At 48.2% G+C, this 25,205-nt stretch overlaps 1 long non-coding RNA gene across 1 annotated transcript; it reads right to left on the bottom strand.

The window, feature by feature from the left end:
• Positions 1-5,700: 5,700 nt before the first annotated feature.
• On the bottom strand, positions 5,701-14,499 carry LOC136792221 (uncharacterized). Its single transcript, XR_010835690.1, has 3 exons — positions 14,326-14,499; positions 6,082-6,375; positions 5,701-5,925 (listed from the first exon to the last, which is right to left on the bottom strand). It is a non-coding gene; the product is annotated as an uncharacterized lncRNA (long non-coding RNA).
• Between the last annotated feature and the right edge of the window lie 10,706 nt (positions 14,500-25,205).

Genomic DNA, 25,205 nt, shown 5'->3' with positions numbered 1-25,205 from the left:
GACGCAGGATCAGGGGAAGATGGTCACTGTGGTTACCACAGTTTAGGTAATAAACTCAAGGATACTAGTTAGTAAGCGGCAGAGCTGGCTTTAATGTGTGGCCTGGAAGCTGGCAGGGACTCCAGCTGGGGAGACAGCTAGGCGGCCAGCCGCTGGCAGGCGCTGACCTTCTGGCCACAGGGAAAGGACAGACGCATGGCGAATAACTTACCGACACAGGCCGAGAGACACAATCCCTGTCTACAAAGGCCAACCGCATGGGCAGAATGTGTAAATTTCGCTCCAGGGACCCAGAGTAAAACCTTGGCACGTGACGGCGGCAGCTAGGAAGCAGGCTGGAGCAGAGGCTACAGACAGGGGTCTGGTGGTCTGGGTCATTGCGGGTACCCAAGCCGAGAGGGACTTCAAGAGCACCCAAGATGCCCAAGTCCTCGGCCCCATACATCTCCAGGGGCTCCCAGGACAGGCAACCTAGTGCCCCCTGCCCTCAAGTGGCCAGACCCTTGTGATGAGCCCGACCTCCCCGCCCCAAACCTCAGACTACGCCAAGGTTCACGGCCACTGAACAGGCCAGAACCCATCTTCAGAGACAGACATGTCTCAAATCCTAAGGGGCTCATTTATCAGGCTGGGCTGCAGCATCGGAGTTCAGAGTTAAAGTCCTCCTCCTCCTGCTCTGCTCCAGGCTTTGGGAATTCTTATGCTATCTGAGAAGTTGAGAGAGGAGGGGAGGGGAAAACAGGAGGAGGGGAGCTTTTTGATCTGGAGCCTGAAGAAAAATTCCATGCATTTATATAGTAACTCCACTGAATGCCCAGGCAACGAACAGTTCTGTATGGGATATACGTGTGCAGGATCTGAAGTAGAATAATCTGGTCCCTGCTCTCAAGCAAACGATAATCTAGTCAGGGAGATAATATGCTCTGATAATTAAATCAGGGCAGAATAAAAATCGGGGTCGCAGAGAAGTACCAGGCATCTGTCACACACATTAAGTATTTGTTCAACAAATATTTGTGGAGCACAGCAGGTAAGAAGATCTGTTTATACCTTTGATGTGCAAAAAAAAAAAAACTTCTTTTTTTTCTATAACTCAACTGAATTTTTATTTGGAGTCCTCATCGTGGCCGGGTGGCAGCTACTTAATCTCAGTCTCTTTGAGGTTTCTCCCCCAATCCAAATGTCCCTGGGGTTTTGACTAATTAATTCCAAGAAGCTTACAGGTGCCAGGTTGCAGTGTGTATCGGCAGGGAGGTGGCAATCTGGTCATTGCTGTCATCTGGCCCCCGTAGTATCCTCAGGGATGCTGCACCCCACCTGGTCTTCAGTTATTGCCCCCATCAGGCACTTATGGAAATTCTGAGGCTGCACAAGGCTCTCCTTCTGCCTGACGCCACTTCTTTCCAGGGACCCGCCCCAGCCCCATTCGGCTCTGCCTGGGACACGAAGCACAGGTTTCCTCTGTTCAGACCCCACAGGCCTGTTCGAGCTTTCTCTGCTTCTGGCAGGGATTAGCAGAGCTTGTGCCTGGCTGCCCTGTACAGTTATATGGGGTGTGCACTGCACATGGGTGCCTGGCTGGGATGCGGGAGGGGCTAATAAGGCTAGATCCAGTCTGTGCACCTGGAAAGGGTGCCTTTTCCTCATTCACACAAGGGTGCTCTCTGAGCTAGCAGTGCCCCCCAGCAGAGACAGAACCACTTTCTTTGGGAATCGCCACCAACTGCAATCTTATTTCCTTTTCAACTCCTTTCCTTCTGATGGTTCAGAAAATGATTTTCCAGACTGGGCAGCAGGGATGCCTCATGATTTCCTCCAAATCTTTTGCCCTTTCTGTGTGTTCTTTCTGGTCCTCTCAGGTCTGAGCTTTTGAATCTGCAAATCCAGGCAAGAGATACGTTTTTCTTGCTTTCAGCTGTTACATCCTTTCTTGAGGCTTGGGCACAGAAATGCCTTGCTGTCTTAAAAGGAAAGAGCAAAGGAGGAAAGGAAATCCCAGAGGAATATATAGGCTAATATTTTTTAAATGTGATCCTGCAATGGCATATATTCTGCATTGATCTAACAAATATTTCTTGAGCAAATATTATGTGCCAGGTCCCAGGTTGGGACTAGGGGTCCCAGCTTCAAATAAGGTAAACATGGTCTCCTCCTTTGTGAAGCTTCTGTGGAGTGGGAGTGAGAAGGAAAGAATCTGGAATCCACGCTTCTACCACAGGGGACGCAGGTTTGGTCCCTGGACAGGGAAACTGGGATCCCACGTGCCCCACAGCATGGCCAAAAAAAAAAAAAAAAAAAGAGTCTGTGCTAGGTCTTAAAGGTAGCAGGGAAATGTAAATGTATTCATTAGCCAAATATCTACTGAGGGCTGTAACATACCAGGCCCTGGGCTCACTCTGGGGCATCCTGGTGAAGCCCACAGGCCTCGCCCCATCTTTGGGGAGCTCATGGGCTTAGGGCTCTGGGAGTACGGACATGGGAAGGCTGAACCCTGAGGAATCTGAGGAGATGGGGGTGTGGTCCAGTCACAGGGACTAGTCTCCGAGATAGCTTATTAGTCAGAATTCTCCAGAGAAACACAGCCAATAGGATTTTTTTTTAATGCATTCTTTTTTAAAAAATTAATTAATTAATTAATTAATTATTTATATTTTGGCTGCGTTGGGTCTCAGTTGCTGTGCAGGCTTTCTCTAGTTGTGGTGAGCAGGGGCTACTCTTTTTTCTTTTTTTTTTTTTTTGCGGTTACACGGGCCTTTCACCGCTTTGGCCTCTCCCGTCGCAGAGCACAGGCTCCAGATGCGCAGGCTCAGCAGCCATGGCTCACGGGCCCAGCCGCTCTGCGGCATGCGGGATCCCCCCGGACCGGGGCACGAACCCACGTCCCCCGCACCGGCAGGTGGACTCCCAACCACTGCGCCACCAGGGAAGCCCGGGGCTACTCTTCGTTGTGGTGCGTGGGCTTCTCATTGCGGTGGCTTCTCTTGTTGCGGAGCACGGGTTCTAGGTGCGCGGGTTTCAGTAGTTGTGGCACGTGGGTTCAGTAGTTGTGGCCCACGGGCTTAGTTGCTCCTCAGCATGTGGGATCTTTCCAGACCAGGGCTCGAACCCGTGTCTCCTGCATTGGCAGGCAGATTCCCAACCACTGCACCACCAGGGAAGTTCCAATAGGATTTTTATATATAAAATATGTCTTCAAGTGTCGTCTTTCCTGCATATCTATTATGTCCTTCCGGAATTCCCACGAGATGTTTTTTACGTGGGCTCAAACTGTCCTCCATGACTCTTTCCTATTTTCCGCCTCGTGGCTACTTTGCATTCAGAATTGTCCTTGTTTTCTTGCTTTTGCACAGTTATACATTTCTTCCAGTTTTACAAGTTTTTTTTTTAATCCAGAATCATTGAGGTATTAGGATTGTATTTCACACTATCTAGTCTGCCATACTTCCAGAAGTGGACATCTTTACCACAATTCATAATTATGGCTTTGGTTTTTTTCCCTTGTTTTGTTTCCTTTGGCTTTTTGTCTTTCCCCTATTGGACAGAGAGCGTAGGGGTCCCCTCACTTTTGCTTATCTTTGCATACCTACCCCCTCACCCAATGCCCGCTCCATCATGGCAGCTCAAACGGTGTGAGCTGAAGATGGGAGTGAGGCCGCCCTACTTCTCTCCTGGACACGATGGCATGTTGTAAACTGTAAAACATTAAGATCAGGAGGCATCAGTAGAGCCTGGTTCTGAATATCTGGTTCCTGAGGTTGAGGCCTCTGTATCTGTGTGTGTGTCGTCTCTGTGAGGGTGCCGAGAGTGTGTGCAGCTATATGTGTGAGTCGGAGGGTGTGAACATCTGTCTAACTCCTCCATTGTGTGGTCTGATCTCGACCTTTAGTCCCTTTTACCTGCTGCTCTGAGATCCACGGGACTCACACCCCCAGGACAGCCAAGGTGACCTCTTTGGACCCTAAAAGCCAGCTCTAATGTCTCTGCCTGGGACTGTGGCTTTTGGGGTGGAGCCAGGCTGAGAAGTTGGAGAGGACATGAAAGAAATCAGGGCTTGGGTAAGATCTGGGCAAGTCTAAGTGATAAACTGTGAAGAGCGGTGAGCACGATGACTCATCCGAGCTCACTTAGCACACTTTGAGCAGAGCTGGAGGTATCAGGTGATGACAATACATGTACATGTACAGCTGATTCCCTTTATTACACAGCAGAAACTAACACACCATTGTAAAGCAATTATACTCCAATAACGATGTTTAAAAAAAATGAGACAGCAACCTCTTTTAAAAAAAATTTTATCGAAATATAGTTGATTGACAATGGTGTGTTAGTTTCAGGTGTACATCAGAGTGATTCAGTTATATCTATATATATGTATTGTGTGTGTGTGTATATATATACATTCTTTTTCAGATTCTTTTCCATTATAGGTTATTATAAGATATTGAGTGCAGTTCCCTGTGCTATACAGTAGGTCCTTGTTTATCTGTTTTATTTATAGTAGTGTGTATATGTTAATCCCAAACTCCTAATTTATCACCCCCCCTTCTCCCAACACATTCTTTTTATTTTTTATTTTTTATTTTTATTTTATTTTATTTTTTTTTTTTGCGGTACGCGGGCCTCTCACTGTTGTGGCCTCTCCCGTTGCGGAGCACAGGCTCCGGACGCACAGGCTCAGCGGCCATGGCTCACGGGCTTAGTTGCTCCGCGGCATGTGGGATCTTCCCGGACCGGGGCACGAACCCGTGTCCCCTGCATCGGCAGGCGGACTCTCAACCCCGGCGCCACCAGGGAAGCCCTTTGATGGCTTTTAAAAAATGTATGTTATTGCCGTATAGTTGATTTACAATGTTGTGATAATTTCTGCTGTACGTATAACAGGGTGTTCACTCTTAACCGCTCCCTGCCTCGGGGGATCTCCAGGTTTACTTAAGCGGCGGCGTGACAGGCCTCATCCCCTTAGGGGTAAATAGAAACCCAATTCCCACATTTTTCAAAGTAAAACCAGTTTGAGCCTCCACTTTCAAATTAGCAGGAAGTCCAACTTCTCATTCGGGGCCTCCTTTCTTCTCCCTGAATTGACCAGGAGTCCAGGGCTAACTCAGTCCAAGGGGAGCCAGTCCTTGCAAATGTGGTGGGAAGAGGCCCGGAGGCTCTGATCTGTCCCACTGTGGCAGCCTCTGGTGTTGCCCCTGTCACTAGCCACATGGTTGTGATCTTGATACACCTTCTGGACGGGCTGACACTCCCTTTTCCATGCTGTGGGCGCCCTGAGGCAGAGCCGATGACATTCCGTGATATTCTGCAGGAGAAACTCAATGACCTGCCAGTTGAAGCCAAGTGACCAAATCCCCACTAAGTGTCTTCAGGCTGGGCTGGCAAGGTCCCTAAGATGTGGTGATGTTCCAAAGGCTACGGGTTGGCCAGATCTGGGTCACTTGTATCTCACCTCTCACCTTACGTGGGAATGTCTACGAAAAGCCATTGAGGAACTCTCTGGAGCAAAGGTGACCTACTCCAGGGGACCTGAGGTCACTGCTACTCAATGGCAACTCTTGGATTCTTTTACATGGCAGCTTCTCTTAGAAAAAAAAATCCACCTAATCATGTACCCAATAGGTTAATTCACCAAATATCTATGAAACACTTAACTGTTCTGATTTCTATTGATGTATAATAAATTACCCTAAAATATAATGGTTTAAAATACAACAGTTCAATATTTCATTATTGCCTCTCATGGCCCTTGGGCTTGACAGGGCTCAGAGAGGGGCCTCCAGCTCAGGGTCACTTATGCAGCGTGAGGTCTTCTTCTCTACAATTCACCTTCCTTTCAACGTCACAAGATGGCTGCCACAGCTCCAGGCATCACATCCTCATTCAACATCCAAAGGCAGGAAAAGGCAAGTCTCTGCTTCATGTCCCCTTTCGAAAACAAAGAACAACTTCCTAGAAGCCCCTCTCCCTCTACTCTGACCAATTCCCTCTCAGTCTCCCTTTCCCAGGAAACAACCACATGTCCATGCTTAAGCCAATCACAGGCAAGACCACCATGACGGGCTGAGAGCAATTGCAACTCACCTCTGGGGCCGTCTGGAGTCATCTTCCCTGAGCATCACCGTGGGGGGAGGGTGTGGAACCCCCAAACCAATGTGAGACTCTTAAGGAAAGGGAGGCAGCTGGTGGGATGGAGTCGAGGAGAGGGCTGGTGGGTAGGGAACCCACAGTGCTGGCCATGAGGGCTGGGATGTCAGCACACTCAGCAAGGGCACACTGTTCCACCCTCCAACCACAGAAACCCAGGCTCTGCTTTACTTCTTCTCTCGGAATTTTATCTCTTTCCTTAGCGAAGGAGTCCCAGGCTGCAGTAGCTCGCTGAGGAATGGGGAGAAGGGAGCCTGGCTGAGGAACACACGTTCCCTTCTTGCCCTTTGTTCAGAGGGTGTCCACAGGCAGCATGGAAAAAAGGTGTATGTGGCTGGGTCACCTCTGCCATGGTCCACTGAGCCCCGAGGGCCAGGGAGGGGATGAAGCAGGGGAGGCGACATGACAGCCACGGGGGAGACTGGGATAGGGGTCCACAGACACAAGGAGTCGGAAGGCAGGTGGAAAGGCCTACCTACCACATTCAGCAGCCCAGGTCCCTTTGCATCACAGTCGGCTGTGTGGCCTTAGAAAAATGTTTGCCCCTCTCTGATCCTCAGCTTCCCACACGCCAGATGGGGTTAGTTATATAGAGCGGACAGCGGGGAGTGAATATCAAAGCATGAGCCACCTCTGAAGAGTTAGAAGGTTGGTGGGACCCATCACTCCAACCCATTCTCAAGATGCCTCACACCACAGGGTCTGAACATCAGAGTTCAGGGAGCCCTTGGGGGTCACTTAGCTCAGATGTGGTTTTACAGGTGAGACCACTGAGGCCCAGAGAAGAGAAAGCTTGGCCGACCCCGTACCTGGCCCCCACCCCGTCTCTGTATCTCCTCCCTCCCATGCTCTTTCCCCACTGCTTTCCCTCCACCCCCCGTCCCCGGGTCTTTCCTCTCTCTTTCTTTGAATCCTTTTCTACTCTTCTTTGTCTCCTTGTGTTTGACTTATACGTCTCTTTCCATTTCTATCCTTGTCTCTGTCTGTGTCCGTTTCTATCTCCATCTCTCTGTTCTCTCTCCCCATTTTTGTGTCTCTGCATCTCGGCCACTCATCTCCACTCCTGGCTTTTCTCCCCATCTCCAATCTGATAACTTTTCTGTGGCTTTCTAAACGGCTTAAAATAAAAATAACAATGTGTCCAAGCGTGGCGGTGCATGAGGGCAGTTTGTAATAACTGGGGTGCAGTGTTCTGGGGGACCAGAGAGAGCGGGTTGCCCCCACCTTGGGTTTCATAGATGGGACCAGACTGGGCCCAAAGAGGCTGCTGAGTGGGCTGGCCCAGCCTCAGACCCAGGAGGGGTCGTGCTGCATGACCTTGGGGCTCGGGCATCTCTCAGGTTCTGATTCCAAGATGAGTGTGTGACTGCCCTCTGTCCAGGTAAAAATAGCCCAGAGAGCCATGGCTGTCCTCCCGGACGTCTGGCACCTCCGCCATGCAGGGCAAGAGCCTGCAGTCCAGAGCCAGCAAATGACCTGCCCAAGGTCACAAAGCAGGTGGGCAGCAGAGCTGGCTGGAGCTGGAACTCCGAACTCTGACTCCCAGCTGGCACTTTCCACAGCGTCATGGAGCTCCCTAGGGGCCCCCAGGCTGGGTCAGGCCCCCTTTTTGGGTCCTGCAAGCCCAGCCCCAATCTTCACCCCAGCCCCTGCCTCTCTGGACCATAGCAGCCCTATTTTCTAGACAGTTTCTCGCACCTCCCAGTGAGTTCCTTGAGGCTGGGGGCAGGGGAGGGGGCACTGGGTTCGGCCCACATAATGCATTCGCCAGGAACCGTAATAAAACAGCTCACATTTATCAAGCATTCAACATGAGCTGGGCACTTTCTAAGCGCTGTAGGCATATTCACTCATTTAACCTTCGCTGCGGCCCTATGAGGCAGGGGCTATTATTGTCATATCCATTTTATAGATGAGGAGAGGGAGGCTCAGAGAGGTTAAATGATTTGCTCAAAGTCACAGAGCACAAAGTTGGCTGCAGCTGGTATTCCAACCCAGGCTGTCTGGCTCTAAATGAACCAGTGGATGAAAAAGTGAAAAAAAGTTTGGTACCCTGGTGTAATTAACAGCTGCTGCTATCCTTTAACTCTTAAGCCACCAAGGATCAAGAGGTCCCCTCCTCACACTGGCAGGCTGGGCCCACAACCAAACCCTCAGAATGCCATTTCCAGGGGACTGGGATACACATTCACGCTCCAAGCCTGCCCCTTCCCAGCCAAGTGACCTTGCGGAAGCCCCTTTCCCTCGCTGAACCTTAGTTGCCCCACCCGTGACCGGGTAAACTCATTGTGTTGGTGATTCCCAAGGGGGCTGGTAGGATGGGTCAGATGGGGGTCCAAAGCTGAGAGCAGCCTGAAAGAGCATATTCTAAAATCTGGGTTTTGGGGGGGTCAAGATACGGAAATAACTTAAAAAACACAGAGAGCGTTGCAAGAGGACCTGAAGCTCTTCCATACACCCCAAGGGGGGTTTCCAGTAAAAGGTGAGCAGAGCCCCCCTAGCTAGAGGGAAGAAGAGCCTGGCCCAGAGGGCGTGCGGGCCGAGGCCATCCTGGCACAGTCGCCGTGGGACTGGTGGTGGTTACCTCCTGGGAGCTCCAGCCAGAGAGGGACGGGCTGGGGGGCGGAGGAGGGGACCCAAGGACAGCCAGCTCTGGGGCTCATGCTGAGTCATCCTACTGGGCCCGGGGTCTGGAGCAAGAGGGCAGAGAGCTATTTCCAGAGCGGGAGGAGGTGGCAGTGGGGTCACCAGGGGGGCGTGACTGGACCAATCATCGGGAAGGTTGGGGCTGGAGGGGGGAGGCAGGCAGACTGCCACCCCACGGGGAACTTGGCCACCCCACTCCCTCCCTGCCTCCGGGGCCTCTCCTGCAAGTTTCCTTTCCTCCCTGGGGTCCTGCTGTCTGGTGGTGGGACCCAGTGCCTCCCCCAGGCTCTCTGCCCCTCCAACCCTGGCTTCCACACCCGCAAACACCCCTAGCCTTTCCGCCTTCCTCCTGCCCCCAAACCCCTAACCTCAGGGCCCCTGAAGCTGTCAGGCAACTCTGGGCTTGAGGCCTAAGAGGGTGGCCTGGGGTCTCTGGAGCCAGACAGACATGGTCCAAATCCACCCACCCTCCCGGAGCTGGGTGACCTTGGGCAAGTTACTTGATCACTCTGAGCTGTGGTTCCCTCACCTATAAAATGGAGAGAACAGTCTTCCTGCAAGAGGTGATTCTAAGGCTTCAAAAAGAGGTGCCCGCGAAAGACACAATTCTTGTGACTCCATCTCTAGAAATGTCCAGAAGCGGCAAATCCATAGAGACAGTAGATTAGTGGTTGCCTGGGATGGGCAGTGAGGGTGGGGAATGGGAAGTGACTGCCCCGAGATACAGGATTTCATTTGGGGGTGATGAAAATGTTCTGAAAGGGATTGTGGTGATGGAACTAAAACCGTTCCACTGTGCACTTTGATGGTGTGAAGTATATGGAATGTGAGTTCTAGCTCCCAAAAGCTGGTTTAAAAAAAAAAGGCGATTCCCGTTGGGTGGGTGATCAACGTGGGTGGCCAACGTGGGTGGCCAAGGCTTACAGCTGACCCTGTTGGCCGCTTTGCTACCTGCCCCGCGTCCTGGGCGAGGATTGCAGCTTCTTGGCCAGAGCACGAGTCATTTCCCAGAAGGTGAGTGCTGAGGTTGAGATATTCTCACCCTGAAGTTCAGATGAGCTGACCTTGGAGAGAAGGGGGGGCATCCTCTACCCCCAGAAGGAGGCCATCAGAGCCTGGTTGACGTGGGGCAAAGACCTGGGACCCAGCACCCAGCAGAGCTTAACTCCTAGCTCTGTCTCTCGCTGGCTGTGTGGCCTCGGGCATTTCCTAACCTCTCTGGCTGCAGTTTCCTCTTCTGAAGAAATGAAGGTGATGATATTCCCAGTCCTTATCTCACGGGGCTGTGTCAGGATAAATGCAGAGCATAATGAGTGAACTGGGCTTTGTGCGTCCCGAGTGCTTAGAAAATAACAGCTCTTTCTGATTTGGGTGCGAGGGAGGAGCCGGACGGGGGCTGAGTCGGGCCAGAAAACTCCCGCCTGGTGTGAATCATGCTCCATCTTTGCTGGAGCATATCAGGCTTTGCCAGGACCGAGCCCCAACTCCCCCTCCTCTTCCTTTCCCAGCAGTCCTGTGCACTGCATGATATCACAGTCCCAGGACAAAAGAATCGCTCTCTGGGTCCTCATTTGTTCATTTTGTCCAACGAGGGACCAAAAGGAGTCTGAGGTTGCCATTTCCGGAGGCCTTCGCTTGCTCCCTGGCCCTGCGCACTCCTGAGCACCTGCCTTTGGCTCCAGGACTTGCCCTGCCTTGTCCGAGGGCCTGCGTCCTCCTTTGCACCCAGCTCCCTTTCTCTAGTCCCTCAGAGGCAGCAGCCCACCTTTTGGACTCCCTGTACCTGGAGCGGTGTGAGGTGGGTTCAGCTGACCATCTACCTTGACTGAAGCCCCAGCCCAGATTCACCTTGAGCTGGATGAGTGACCTTGGGTAAATCCTGTCTCTGGGCCTCAGTTTTCCCCGCTGTAAAACAAGCCAAATAATCCCTGTGTCCACTTTGTGTTCCGGGGGAAGAGAGTGATGAGCCGTATGATCTAGGGAGGCAGGGAAGGGCCTTGAATAGCACTGAGTTCAACCCCAAATCCAATGCTTGAGGACTCCTACAATGCCCAGGCTGTGCTTGCATACCTCGGGAGTGACGGGGAGCTCACTACCTCTCCCCAACCCATTCTACCTATCTGCTTGACGACGAGGACTGCATCTAACAGGTGCCACACATAGTGGCAGGCTCAGAAGCCTCCTAAATAAATAGGAGCAAGCTGACACAGAGACAAGGACATTGTTCAGGTTTGAACCCTGACAGTTTCTGCCTCTCACTAGCTCTGTGTGGCCCCTGAGAGAGTCTTAACCTCAGTTCCTTCATCTGTAAATGGCCGTCACAACGCCTACCTTGTAAGGTCATTGAAGAGACTCTAAGGGGTAAGCTGAAGGTCCTGGTTCCCCATGCCAGGTCCATTCATTCTTGGGGAGCAGGTGCTGTCATTATCTCAGTTTCTTCAGATGAATTTTTTGGAGGCACAGAGAGGTTAAGCAACTTGCCTGTGATCACATAATGAGTGTAATGGGTAGAACTTGATCTGGACCCAGGCTGCCTGCCCCCAGGCCCCTTGTACCTCACCCGTCTCACAAGGGGCCAACCCTGTGCAGCCCGGTTCCCTTCTTATGAAATGTAGGCAGGAGAGCTCTGTGCTCCCCAGAAGCCCACAGACCCTGTTAGCCCCCTTTCCTTAGAGGGCAAGAGGAGCTGGTGGTTTCCCATTGTTAATTTTAGCTCTGCCCCACCATATTGTTTAGGATCTAGACAGTGGCGCCTCCAAGGTCCCCCGTGTGCCCCGCCAGCACCCCAGGAGGTGTAACCTTAGCGGATCTGCTAATAACAAGTTTACCAGAACCTGAGCTCTCTGACCCCTACACCACCCACACAGTGACTCGGTTCCACTGGGAATGACTCAACAGAAACTGCCCTCCGCTCCTGTCCCGTCCAGCTGGCATCCATAAGTAGGGGACAGGGCAGTGCTCCCAACAGCTGTGCAAGAGGAGCCAGCTCTGGGCCACAAGCTCTGCTGCCCGTGTCCACTCAGCTCCAGGGTCACACGGTCTGCAGGACCACATGGCCGGCATGAGGGACCCCTTGCTGGGCCCCAGTGAGTTGGCAAGGGGCAGTGGGGAGGTACTAGGATGGGCCAGGAGTCAGTCAGGCAGTGTGGAGTAGCGGTGGATCCTGTGTCCCCAGCTACCAGGGAGCAAGTCGGAGCTCTGCTGTGTGATGTTGGGTGAGTTACTTAACCTCTCTGTACCTGGTTCTTCATCCATAAGGTTCTTGTGACCATTTACCATGAATCAGTACATGTAAATCACCCAGCACAGTGCCTGGCACAGAGAAAGGGCTTGGGGACAGGGAGTTGTTGTTACCATTCATGGTCCATCTATCCTCCTATTTATACAACGAGTACAGGAAGGGTGGGGAAGGGTGTTCTATGCAGAAGGAACAGTGCACGTGTGCCGTGAGATGGGCCACGTGGCAGCTCAACTCTGATGCTCGTTTGCTCCCCTCTTTGGCCTCATTTCCCCCATCTGTAAAAGGGGATAGTAAACAGTTCCTATGGGGCTTTACTGGGAGTGAAGCTCTTAGCACAGAGTGCCTGGCACTGAGTCAGAGCTTGGGAACATGGGTGTCATGAGAAAGCACAATGCCTGATGTTGATGGAGGTGCTTCTAAGTTGACTGTTTCTGCCTCATTAAATGTAATCATCTAATTTCTCCAAAGGAGACATACAGATGGCCAAGAAGCACATGAAAAGATGTTCAACATCCCTAATTATCAGAGAAATGCAAATCAAAACTACAATGAGGTATCACCTCACATCCATCAGGATGGCCATCATTAAAAAGTTTACAAATAATAAATGCTGGAGAGGGTGTGGAGAAAAGGGAACCCTCCTACACTGTTGGTAGGAATGTAAATTGATGCAGCCACTATGGAGAACAGTATGAAGGGTACTTATAAAACTAAAAATAGAGTTACCATGTGATCCAGCAATCCCACTCCTGGGCATATATCTGAAAAAAAACTCTAATTTGAAAAGATACATGCACCCCTATGTTCACTGCAGCACTATTTACAATAGCCAAGACATGGAAACAACCTAAATGTCCATCAACAGAGGAATGGATAAAGAAGATGTGGTATATATACACAATGGAATATTACTCAGCCATAAAAATGAATGGAAAAGGCCCTGAACCAAGATGGCAGAGTAGAAGGACATGCTCTCACTCCCTCTTTTTTTTTTTTTTTAACATCTTTATTGGAGTATAACTGTTTTACAATGGTGTGTTAGTTTCTGCTTTACAACAAAGTGAATCAGTTATACATATACATATGTTCCCATATCTCTTCCCTCTTGCATCACCCTCCCTCCCACCCTCCCTATCCCACCCCTCTAGGTGGTCACAAAGCACAGAGGTGATCTCCCTGTGCTATGCGGCTGCTTCCCACTAGCTATCTATTTTACATTTGGTAGAGTATGTATGTCCATGCCACTCTCTCACTTCGTCACAGCTTACCCTTCCGCCTCCCCATATCCTCAAGTCCATGCTCTAGTAGGTCTGTGTTTTATTCCCTTCCTATCACTAATCTCTTCATGACATTTTTTTTCTTAGATTCCATATATATGTGTTAGCATATGGTATCTGTTTTTCTCCTTCTGACTTACTTCACTCTGTGTGACAGACTCCAGGTCTCTCCGCCTCATTACAAATAACTCAATTTCGTTTCTTTTTATGGCTGAGTAGTGTTCCATTGTATATATATGCCACATCTTCTTCATCCATTTGTCTGTTGATGGACATTTAGGTTGCTTCCATGTCCTGGCTATTGTAAATAGTGCTGCAATGAACATTGGGATGCATGTGTCTTTCTGAATTATGGTTTTCTCAGGGTATATGCCCAGCAGTGGGATTGCTGGGTCAGATGGTAGTTCTATTTTCAGTTTTTTAGGGAACCTCCATACTGTTCTCCGTAGTGTCTGTATCAATTTACATTCCCACCAACAGTGCAAGAGGGTTCCCTTTTCTCCACACCCTCTCCAGCATTTATTGTTTCTAGAGTTTTTGATGATGGCCATTCTGACTGGTGTCTCACTCCCTCTTGTGAGAACACCAGAATCACAACTAGCTGCTAGACAATCATTGACAGGAAGACACTGAAACTCACCAAAAAATATACCCCACATCCAAAGGCAAAGGAGAAGCCACAATGAGACAGTAGGAGGGGCGCAATCACAGTAAAATCAAATCTCATAACTGCTGGGTGGGTGACTCACAGACTGGAGAACACTTATACCACAGAAGTCCACCCACTGGACTGAAGGTTCTGAGACCTACATCAGGCTTCCCAACCTGGGGGTCCGGCAATGGGAGGAGGAATTCCTAGAGAATCAGACTTTGAAGGCTAGTGGGATTTGATTGCAGGACTTCAACAGGACTGGGGGAAACAGAGACTCCACTCTTGGAGGACACACACAAAGTAGTGTGTGCGTCGGGACCCAGGGGAAGGAACAGTGACCCCAGAGGAGACTGAACCAAACCTACCTGCTAGTGTTGGAGGGTCTCCTGTAGAGGCGGGAGGTGGGGGTGGGGCTGCAGCTCACTGTGGGGACAAGGACACTGGCAGCAGAAGTTCTGGGAAGTACTCCTTGGCGTGAGCCCTCCCAGAGTCTGTCATTAGCCCCACCAAAGAGCCCAGCTAGGCTCCGGTGTTGGGTTGCCTCGCGCCAAACAACCAACAGGGAGGGAACCCAGCCCCACCCATCAGCAGTCAAGCGGGTTAAAGTTTTACTGAGCTCTGCCCACTAGAGCAACACCCAGCTCTACCCACCACCAGTCCCTCCCATCAGGAAACTAGCACAAGCCTCTTAGATAGCCTCATCCACCAGAGGGCAGACAGCAGAAGCAAGAAGAACTACAATCCTGCAGCCTGTGGAACAAAAAACATATTCACAGATAGACAGACAAGATGAAAAGGCAGAGGGCTATGTACCAGATGAAGGAACAAGAGAAAACCCCAGAAAAACAACTAACTGAAGTGGAGATAGGCAACATTCCAGAAAAAGAATTCAGAATAATGATAGTGAAGATGATCCAGGAACTCGGAAAAACAATGGAGGCAAAGACTGAGAAGATGCAAGAAATGTTTAACAAAGACCTAGAAGAAGTAAAGAACAAACAAACAGAGATGAACAATACAATAACTGAAATGAAAACTACACTAGAAGGAATCAATAGCAGAATAACTGAGGCAGAAGAACAGATAAGTGACCTGGAAGACAGAATGGTGGAATCCAATGCTGCGGAACAGAATAAAGAAAAAAGAATGAAAAGAAATGAAGACAGCCTAAGAGACCTAGGGAAAACATTAAATGCAACAACATTCGCATTATAGCGGTCCCAGAAGGAGAAGAGGGAGAGAAAGGACCCAAGAAAATATTTGAAGAGATTATAGTTGAAAACTTCCTTAACATGGGAAAGGAAATAGCCACCCAAGTCCAGGAAGTGCAGAGAGTCCCATACAGGATAAACCCAAGGAGAAACACACTGAGACACATAGCAATCAAATTGGCAAAAATTAAAGACAAAGAAAAATTATTGAAAGCAGCAAGGGAAAAATGACAAATAACATACAAGGGAACTCCCATAAGGTTAACAGCTGATTTCTCAGCAAAAACTCTACAAGCTAGAAGGCAGTGGCATGATATACTTAAAGTGATGAAAGGGAAGAACCTACAACCAAGATCTCTCTACCTGGCAAGGATCTCATTCAGATTCAATGGAGAAATTAAAACCTTTACAGACAAGCAAAAGCTAAGAGAATTCAGCACCACCAAACCAGCTCTACAGCAAATGCTAAAGGAAACTTCTCTAAGTGGGAAACACAAGAGAAGAAAAGGACCTACAAAAACAAACCCAAGGGCTTCCCTGGTGACACAGTGGTTGAGGGTCCGCCTGCCGATGCAGGGGACACGGGTTCGTGCCCCAGACTGGAAAGATCCCACATGCAGCAGAGTGGCTGGGCCCATGAGCCATGGCCGCTGAGCCTGCGCGTCCGGAGCCTGTGCTCCGCAACGGGAGAGGCCACAACAGTGAGAGGCCCGTGTACCGCAAAAAACAAAACAAAACAAAACAACCCCAAAACAATTAAGCAAATGGTCATAGGAACATACATATTGATAATTACCTTAAAAGTGAATGGATTAAATGCTCCAACCAAAAGACACAGGCTTGCTGAATGGATACAAAAATAAGACCCATATATATGCTGTCTACAAGAGACCCCCTTCAGATCTAGGGACACATACACACTGAAAGTGAGAGGATGGAAAAAGATATTCCATGCAAATGGAAATCAAAAGAAAGCTGGAGTAGCAATACTCATATCAGATAAAATAGACTTTAAAATAAAGAATGTTACAAGAGACAAGGAAGGAACTACATAATGATCAAGGGATCAACCAAAGAAGAAGATATTACAATTATAAATATATATGCACCCAACACAGGAGCACCTCAATACATAAGTCAACTGCTAACAGCTATAAAAGAGGAAATTGACAGTAAGACAATAATAGAGGGGACTTTAACACCTCACTTACATCAATGGACAGATCATCCAAAATGAAAACAAATAAGGAAACAGAAGATTTAAATGACACAATAGACCAGATAGATTTAATTGATATTTATAGGACATTCCATCCAAAAATAGTAGATTAGGGGCATCCCTGGTGGTGCAGTGGTTGAGAGTCCGCCTGCTGATGCAGGAGACATGGGTTCGTGCCCCGGTCTGGGAAGATCCCACATGCTGCGGAGCAGCTAGGCCCGTGAGCCATGGCCACTGAGCCTGTGCGTCCGGAGCCTGTGCTCTGCAATGGGAGAGGCCACAACAGTGAGAGGCCCGCATACCGAAAAAAAAAAAAAAAAAAAAAGCAGTTTACAGTTTCTTCTCAAGTGCATACGGAACATTCTCCAGGATAGATCACATCTTGGGTCACAAATCAAGCCTCAGTAAACTTAAGAAAATTGAAATCATATCAAGCATCTTTTCTGACCACAACACTATGAGATTAGAAATGAATTACAGGGGAAAAAACGCAAAAAACACAAACACACGGAGGCTAAACAATACGTTATTAAATAACCAAGAGAACATTGAAGAAATCAAAGAGGAAATCAAAAAATACCTAGAGACAAATGACAATGAAAACACGACGATCCAAAACCTATGGTATGCAGGAAAAGCAGTTCTAAGAGGGAATTTTATAGCTATACAAGCCTACCTCACGAAACAGGAAAAATCTCGAATAAACAATCTAACGTTACACCTAAAGGAACTAGAGAAAGAAGAACAAACAAAACCCAAAGTTAGCAGAAGGAAAGAAATCATAAAGATCAGAGCAGAAATAAATGAAATAGAAACAAAGAAAACAATGGCAAAGATCAATAAAACTAAAACCTGATTCTTTGAGAAGATAAACAAAATTGATAAACCATTAGCCAGACTCATCAAGAAAAAGAAGGAGAGGACTCAAATCAATAAAATTAGAAATGAAAAAGGAGAAGTTATAACAGACACCACAGAAATACAAAGCATCCTAAGAGACTACTACAAGCAACTCTATGCCAATAAAATGGACAACCTGGAAGAAATGGACAAATTTTTAGAAAGGTATAACCTTCCAAGACTGAACCAGGAAGAAGTAGAAAATACGAACAGACCAATCACAAGTAATGAAATTGAAACTGTGATTAAAAATCTTCCAACAAACAAAAGTCCAGGACCAGAGGGCTTCACAGGTGAATTCTATCAAACATTTGGAGAAGAGCTAACACCCATCCTTCTCAAACTCTTCCCAAAAATTGCAGAGGAAGGAACACTCCCAAACTCATTCTATGAGGCCATCATCACCCTGATACCAAAACCAGACAAAGATACTACAAAAAAAGAGAAAATTACAGACCAATATCACTGATGAATATAGATGCAAAAATCTTCTACAAAATACTAGCAAACAGAATCCAACAACACATTAAAAGGATCAAACACCATGATCAAGTGGGATTTATCCCAGGGATGCAAGGATTCTTCAATATACACAAATCAATCAATGTGATACATCATATTAAATTGCAGAATAAAAACCATATGATCATCTCAATAGATGCAGAAAAAGCTTTTGACAAAATTCAACACCCATTTATGATAAAAACTCTCCAGAAAGTAGGCACAGAGGGAACCTATCTCAACATAATGAAGGCCATATACGACAAACCCACAGCAAACATCATTCTCAATGGTGAAAAACTGAAAGCATTTCCTCTAAGATCAGGAACAAGACAAGGTTGCCCACTCTCACCACTATTACTCAACATAGTTTTGGAAGTCCTAGCCACGGCCACAGAAGAAAAAGAAATAAAATGAATACAAATTGGAAAAGAAGAAGTAAAAAAACTGTCACCGTTTGCACATGACATGATACTATACATAGAGAATCCTAGAGATGCCACCAGAAAACTACTAGAGCTAATCAATGAATTTGGCAAAGTTGCAAGATACAAAATTAATGCACAGAAATCTCTTGCATTCCTATACACTAATGATGAAAAATCTGAAAGAGAAATTAAGGAAACACTCCCATTTACCATTGCAACAAAAAGAATAAAATACCTGGGAATAAACCTACCTAGGGAGACAAATGACCATAAGACATAAGACACTGATGAAAGAAATTAAAGATGATATCAACAGATGGAGAGATATACCATGCTTTTGGATTGGAAGAATAAATATTGTGAAAATGACTATACTACCCAAAGCAATCGACAGATTCAATGCAATTGCTATCAAATTACCAATGGCATTTTTTATGGAACTAGAACAAAAAATCTTAAAATTTGTATGGAGACACAAAAGACCCCGAATAGCCAAAGCAGTCTTGAGGGAAAAAACGGAGCTGGAGGAATCAGACTCGCTGACTTCACACTATACTACAAAGCTACAGTAATCAAGGCAATATGGTACTGGCACAAAAACAGAAACATAGATCAATGGAAAAAGATAGAAAACCCAGAGATAAACCCATGCACCTATGGTCAACTAATCTATGACAAAGGAGGCAAAGATATACAATGGAGAAAAGACAGTCTCTTCAATAAGTGGTGCTGGGAAAACTGGACAGTTACATGTAAAAGAATGAAATTAGAACACTCCCTAACACCATACACAACAATAAGCTCAAAATGGATTAGAGACCTAAATGTAAGACCGGACACTATAAAACTCTTAGAGGAAAACATAGGAAGAACACTCCTTGACATAAATCACAGCAAGATCTTTTTTTGTTTGTTTGTTACACGGGCCTCTCACTGTTGTGGCCTCTCCCGTTGCGGAGCACAGGCTCTGGACATGTAGGTTCAGCGGCCATGGCTCACGGGCCCAGCCGCTCCGCGACATGTAGGATCTTCCCGGACCGGGGCACGAACCCGTGTCCCCTACATCGGCCGGCAGACTCTCAACCACTGAGCCACCAGGGAAGCCCAGCAAGATCTTTTTTGATCCATCTCCTAGAGTAATGGAAATAAAAATAAACAAATGGGACCTAAAGAAACTTCAAAGCTTTTGCACAGCAAAGGAAACCATAAACAAGATGAAAAGACAACCCTCAGAATGGGAGAAAATATTTGCAAACGAATCAACGGACAAAGGATTAATCTCCAAAATATATAAACAGCTCATGCAGCTCAATGTTAGAAAACAAACAATCCAATCCAAAAATAGGCAGAAGATGTAAATAGACATTTCTCCAAAGAAGACATACAGATGGCCAAGAAGCACATGAAAAGCTGCTCAACATCACTAACCATTAGAGAAATGCAAATCAAAACTACAATGAGGTATCACCTCACACCAGTCAGAATGGGCATCATCAGAAAATCTACAAACAACAAATGCTGGAGAGGGTGTGGAGAAAAAAGAACCCTCTTGCACTGTTGGTGGGAATGTATGTTGATAAAGCCACTATGGAGAACAGTATGGAGGTTCCTTAAAAAACTAAAAACAGGATTACCATATGATCCAGCAATCTCACTACTCCTATACCCAGAGAAAACCATAATTCAAAAAGACACATGCACTCCAATGTTCATTGCAGCACTATTTACAGTAGCCAGGTCATGGAAGCAACCTAAATGCCCGTTGACAGACGAATGGATAAAGAAGTAGTGGTACCTATTTACAGTGGAATATTACTCAGCCATAAAAAGGAACGAAACTGGGTCATTTGTTGTCGTGGATGGATCTAGAGACTGTCATACAGCGTGAGGTAAGTCAGAGAGAGAAAAATAAATATCGTATATTAGCGCATACATGTGGAACCTAGAAAAATGGTACAGGTGAACCAGTTTGCAGGGCAGAAATTGAGACACAGATGTAGAGAACAAACGTATGGACACCAAGGGGGGAAAGCAGCGGGGGTGGTGGTGGTGGTGGTGTGATAAATTGATTGGGACTGACATGTATACACTGATGTGTCTAAAATGGATGACTAATAAGAACCTGCTGTATAAAAAAATAAATAAAATAAAATTCAAAAAAAAAAGAATGGAAGATGTCATTTGCAGCAACATGGATGGACCTAGAGATTGTTTTTTTAAGATTTTTTTTTTTTTTGATGTGGACTATTTTCAAAGTCTTTATTGAACTTGTTACAGTATTGCTTCCGTTTTGTGTTTTGGTTTTTTGTCCACGAGGCATGTGGGATCTTAACTCCCCAACCAGGGATTTCACACCCCCCCCCCACCGCTGCATTGGAAGGCAAAGTCTTAACCACTGGACCCACCAGGGAAGTCCTGGACCTAGAGATTATCATACCAAGTGAAGTAGGTCAGAAAGAGAAAGTCAAATATCATATGATATCACTTACACGTGGAATCTAAAATATGATACAAATGAACTTATTTACAAAATAGAAACAGACCCACAGACATGGAAAACAGATTTATGGTTACCAAAGGGGAAAGGTGGGGAGAGATAAATTAGGAGTTTGGGATCAGCAGATACGCACTACTCTATATAGAATAGATAACAAGGTCCTTCTGTATAGTACAGGGAACTATATTCAGTATCATGTAATAAACTGTAATGGAAAAGAATATGGAAAAAGAATACATGTACAGTATTCTGAATCACTTTGCTGTACATCAGAAACCAATACAACATTGTAAATTAATTATTATTTTATTAACTTCAGTAAAAGAATAATGTAATCATCTAGTAAAGGAGATGGACTAACGTGGCAAAGCAGGGAACACCCTGTGGCCTGGGGTACGGAGCAAAGCTGGTGTGTGTGTGGGGGGGTGGTGGTGGTGGGGGGAGTGTCTCTGAAACTATGGGGGAGGGGCACATGGGACGGCTCCTGTAGGGAGCCAATCAGCTAGCAAGAGAGAGACAGGGACAGACGGATTTGTGTTCTAGAAGCTCCCTCTGGCTGCACGGAAGAGGGGCGGGCAGAGAAATCAGTAGAAATGTGGGTCCAGGAAGGAGAGAGTGAGGCCTGGCCCAGGGTAGTGGGTGTGGGAATGGAGGGGAGCAAGGGAGCCCCAGAGGGGAAGGGAGAGTCGAGGAGGAGGAGGAGAAGGCAGGAACCCCACCCTTCCCAGGCCCTCCCTGGCCAAATCGCCCCTCCTTTTGTAGGGGTCTGCTCGTACCTGCTCCCTTCCATCCTCTCCTGACCTCAGACACAACTATACCCAACCCTAAGATGACACTTAGCAGAAGCATGAGGTGTGTGACCCCTCCAGTGTCCCTCCATTATGGCACTTATTTTGACGGTGACAACCATTTATGGAGTACCTGCTATATTCCAGGCACCACACACACACACACACACACACACACACACACACACACACACACTCTCTCTCTCTCTCTCTCTCTCTCTCTCTCTCTCTCTCTCTTACTCACTCATCATCTCATTTAAACCCCACAAGACTCTTACAAGGTAGATATTATGGCTCCCAATGAGAATCCCAAGGATCAGAGAGGTTAAGTAATTTGCCTACAGTCACACAGCAAGTATGAGAGAGTCCAGATTTCACCAAATTAGCTAACATATGGAAAGTGCTTACACCAGGGCCTGGCACATAGTAGGCAATCAATAAAAGCTGGCCACTATTTTTGTTAGTATCATCAGCTAGATCTGTCTGGCTGCAGAGCCCAAGGTGGGGCCTCACCGATTCATCTTGTTCTCATGGTCTGTTATCTATTTGTCTTCCCCACTGGGCTGTGGGATCCTGCAGAGCAGGAGCCAGGTGGTGTTGGTTTGTGGGTCCCCAGCACCCCTCATGAGGCAGGCACAGAGTAGGTGGTCGGTGATTGTTGGTTGAATAAATCAAGGCAAGATCAAGTCCTTGAGGGCAAGGACTACGGTTCTCTAAGAATCATGGGATTTCTCCAGCCATGTGTGTCCTACATCTCTATGGGAGGAGCCTTCATTATGACTTCAGCCTGGACAGTCTGTTTCTCTTTCCAGCCTGCTTTCTCCCGCCCCCAGGACTCAGCCTGTAATCAGCTCCTACCAGCAACACCTCCTCCTAGCCCTGGGCTGTCAGCCCTGCAAGCCCAAATCTGGAGGAGCACACACACCCTCCCTCTCTGGTCCTCCATGGCCTACCCATACATAAGCCTGGCATGGAGGGAGGTAGGGGGACAAGCTTCCTGGAGTCCCGACCTGGCCTCTAGCTTTTGGTGGAAACCCGGGGAAGGCCCTCTTTGCTTTGGTCCTCCCCACAGAGGCACCACGAAGAGTTAATTCGTTCTGGTCTCCCAGAAGCTGGACAGGCACAGGGCGAGCCCTGCCTCCTGACACCTGGGTCTGCCGCTGACTGCCTGGGTGTGTAGTTCGACTGGCTAGGTGTGTAGTTCCCCTGTGTGGGCCTCAGTTTCCTCAGGTGCAAGATGATCATGGTCATTTTGATCACTGTTTTAGGTCAGCCTTGTCGATTTGCTAAAGGATCCAGCTGGACGGAGGATGAGGAAGCTGTGTTCATCTCTCCCAGTGCCTCTGCGGGTTCTTGATTATCCCCCGGGGGAAGTGGCATATCTCCATAAGACCACTAGGTGGCGCTAGCGGGTCACATATCTCCCTGAAGCGTGTCTTCAGGCGGAATTCCCCCCCAGGACTAAGATCACAGGACCATAGACTCCCACCTGCAGACCCGCCAGCCGGATGGAGGGAAGCAGGGTATGCCAGCGTTAGGGACCGGTTTTAAGGTCAGGCAAACTTGAACTGGGAGGTTCCACGCTAGACCCTTCTCTAGTGAGTGTCCTGGGCTCTGCTGGGCAGTTAGCCTGCCCGGTGACCCTGGGCGCGCCGTTTGACTTTGAGACGTCAGTTTCTTCATTGGGGAAGCAGGATAACAAGTCTTTTCTCCTGGGGCATCACGGAAACTGAATGAGATCGGGGCGCATAGAATGTCCTTCCCGCCTTCTGGCGCAGCACTGTCTGTCACTAGTCATTACTACTTTACGTCGCAGAATCTCCCCTGGGAAGAACTTGGCAGGATGCCCAGAGATGTACGTCTGCATTTGGCAAGTCCCTTCCTGCTTCTGGGCCTCTGTGGGCCTCAGCCAGCCTTGAGGGTCTGGGAGTGTCATGGAAAAATAAGGGCTTGGGAATCAGACAGACTTGGGTGTGAATACCACCCATTTCTCCTCTTCCCCCCTGTGTGACCTTGGGCCTCTCTGGGCCTCTCTGGTAATTACCTAATTACTTGTGATTATTTGTTCTAAGTCTGTCTCCTTAGCTCTATTATAAGTTCCAGGAGGGCCAGGATCTTGTCTGTTCAGCTCACCTACGTAAACTCCATACTGAGCTCAGCATGGGGCCCAAAGTTAGTCCTTAACAAGCAAGAGCTGACATTATTCTTATTATCACTACTGCGGTTACTATACACATCACTCAACACCACAGTAGGGCTGTGTTCAGAGCTTTCCCTGCATTATCTCTAACAATCCTCTGCCATTATCTCTATTTTACCGGTGAGAAAACAGGGCTGGAGAGGTTGAGTCCTTGCCCAAGGTCACACAGCTACAAAGTGGCAGAAGCTGGGATTTGAAAGTGAGGCCCACGACAGATTATGGTGACAGGTGTAGTAAGTGGAATAACGACCCTCCAAAGATACCTACATCCTAATCCCCAAAACACTTTTTTTCCCTTACTCGGTGGAGGAAACTTTGCAGATGTGATTAAAGTAAGGATCTTGAGACGAGGGCATTATCCTGGATTATCCAGGAATGTCAGAGTGGGAGAAGGAGACAGGACAGCAGAAGCAGAGGGCAGAAAGGCCATGTGATGGGGAAATTACGTCAGCATCCATTCTAGAAAAGCCAAGGAAGAGGATTCTCCCCTAGACTCCGGAAGGAACCAGCCCTGTTGAACCTTTTGCCCAGTGAGACTGATTTTGGACTTCTGACCTCCAGAACTGTAAGGTAATTAATGTTAGCGTGTTGTTTCAAGCTACCAAGTTTGCGGTAATTTGTTACAGCAGCCATAGGAAACGAATACACAGACAGATGAGATAATGTCCAAGAAGCACCTGGCACAGAGTTGGAGCTCACTAAGTGCTCTTTCCTTTCCAGTTGTAACCCTTGTTCCTCTTTCAGTTATAACAGAATAGCAGAGGAGGAACTGACTTCCAAGATCTTTGAGCTCAACCAGCCCATTTTACAGATGTGAAGCCTGTGGCCAGAGTTAGGAAACAACTTGCCCCCTTTGCATGGGGGTAGGGTGGGGTGGAGGGAGCTGTCCCCTGGGCAAGTCCTGGGGTAGCTGGGACTCCAGCACTGGGCAGCCTGAGTGGAATCACCTAATCCAAACCCATTTTCCAGGTGAGGAAACTGAGGCCTGGAATTGCCCCAGAGAGTGGCAACTCCCAGGGAGTCCACCTCTTCACAGAGCCTCCCCTCCCCCTCCAGAGTGCGGGGGAAGGGGAGCATGTTTATCCCCAGCAGATAGGGGCCAGCGGGGTCTGGGAAAGCCATGTCCGCCACGGCCCAGCTGTGCTGGAGGAATTTGAGAGCAGCTCCTTGGTGGCCTTCAGCCTGGGAAAGCTCCGAGGCCTTCCTCTCCCTGCTTGCCTCGCTCCTCCCAGGCAGCCCCGTCCCCACAGCTGTGAGACATCACTGGAGGCAGGGTCCGGTGGAGCTGGAGGAACAGCGGCCTGGAAAGGAGGGACTTGATCCCTGATCCTGAGCCAGCATTACCCTGGATCCTCCTAAACCGAGCCTGGGGCCCCGGGCTTGTCTGGGAACCACGGATCTCCCTACCCGGGCACGTGGGGGCATGGTGGCACCATAACACCCAGTGACGTTGGCACAGTTCTCCACATAAAGCATTCACACCCAATAGCATTCTCAGTCC

The sequence above is a fragment of the Kogia breviceps genome, chromosome 12 (genome assembly GCF_026419965.1).
Source record: "Kogia breviceps isolate mKogBre1 chromosome 12, mKogBre1 haplotype 1, whole genome shotgun sequence".
Taxonomy (NCBI): domain Eukaryota; kingdom Metazoa; phylum Chordata; class Mammalia; order Artiodactyla; family Physeteridae; genus Kogia; species Kogia breviceps.
Note: the sequence above shows the minus strand (reverse complement) of the source record. Positions and strands in the feature narration are given on the sequence as shown.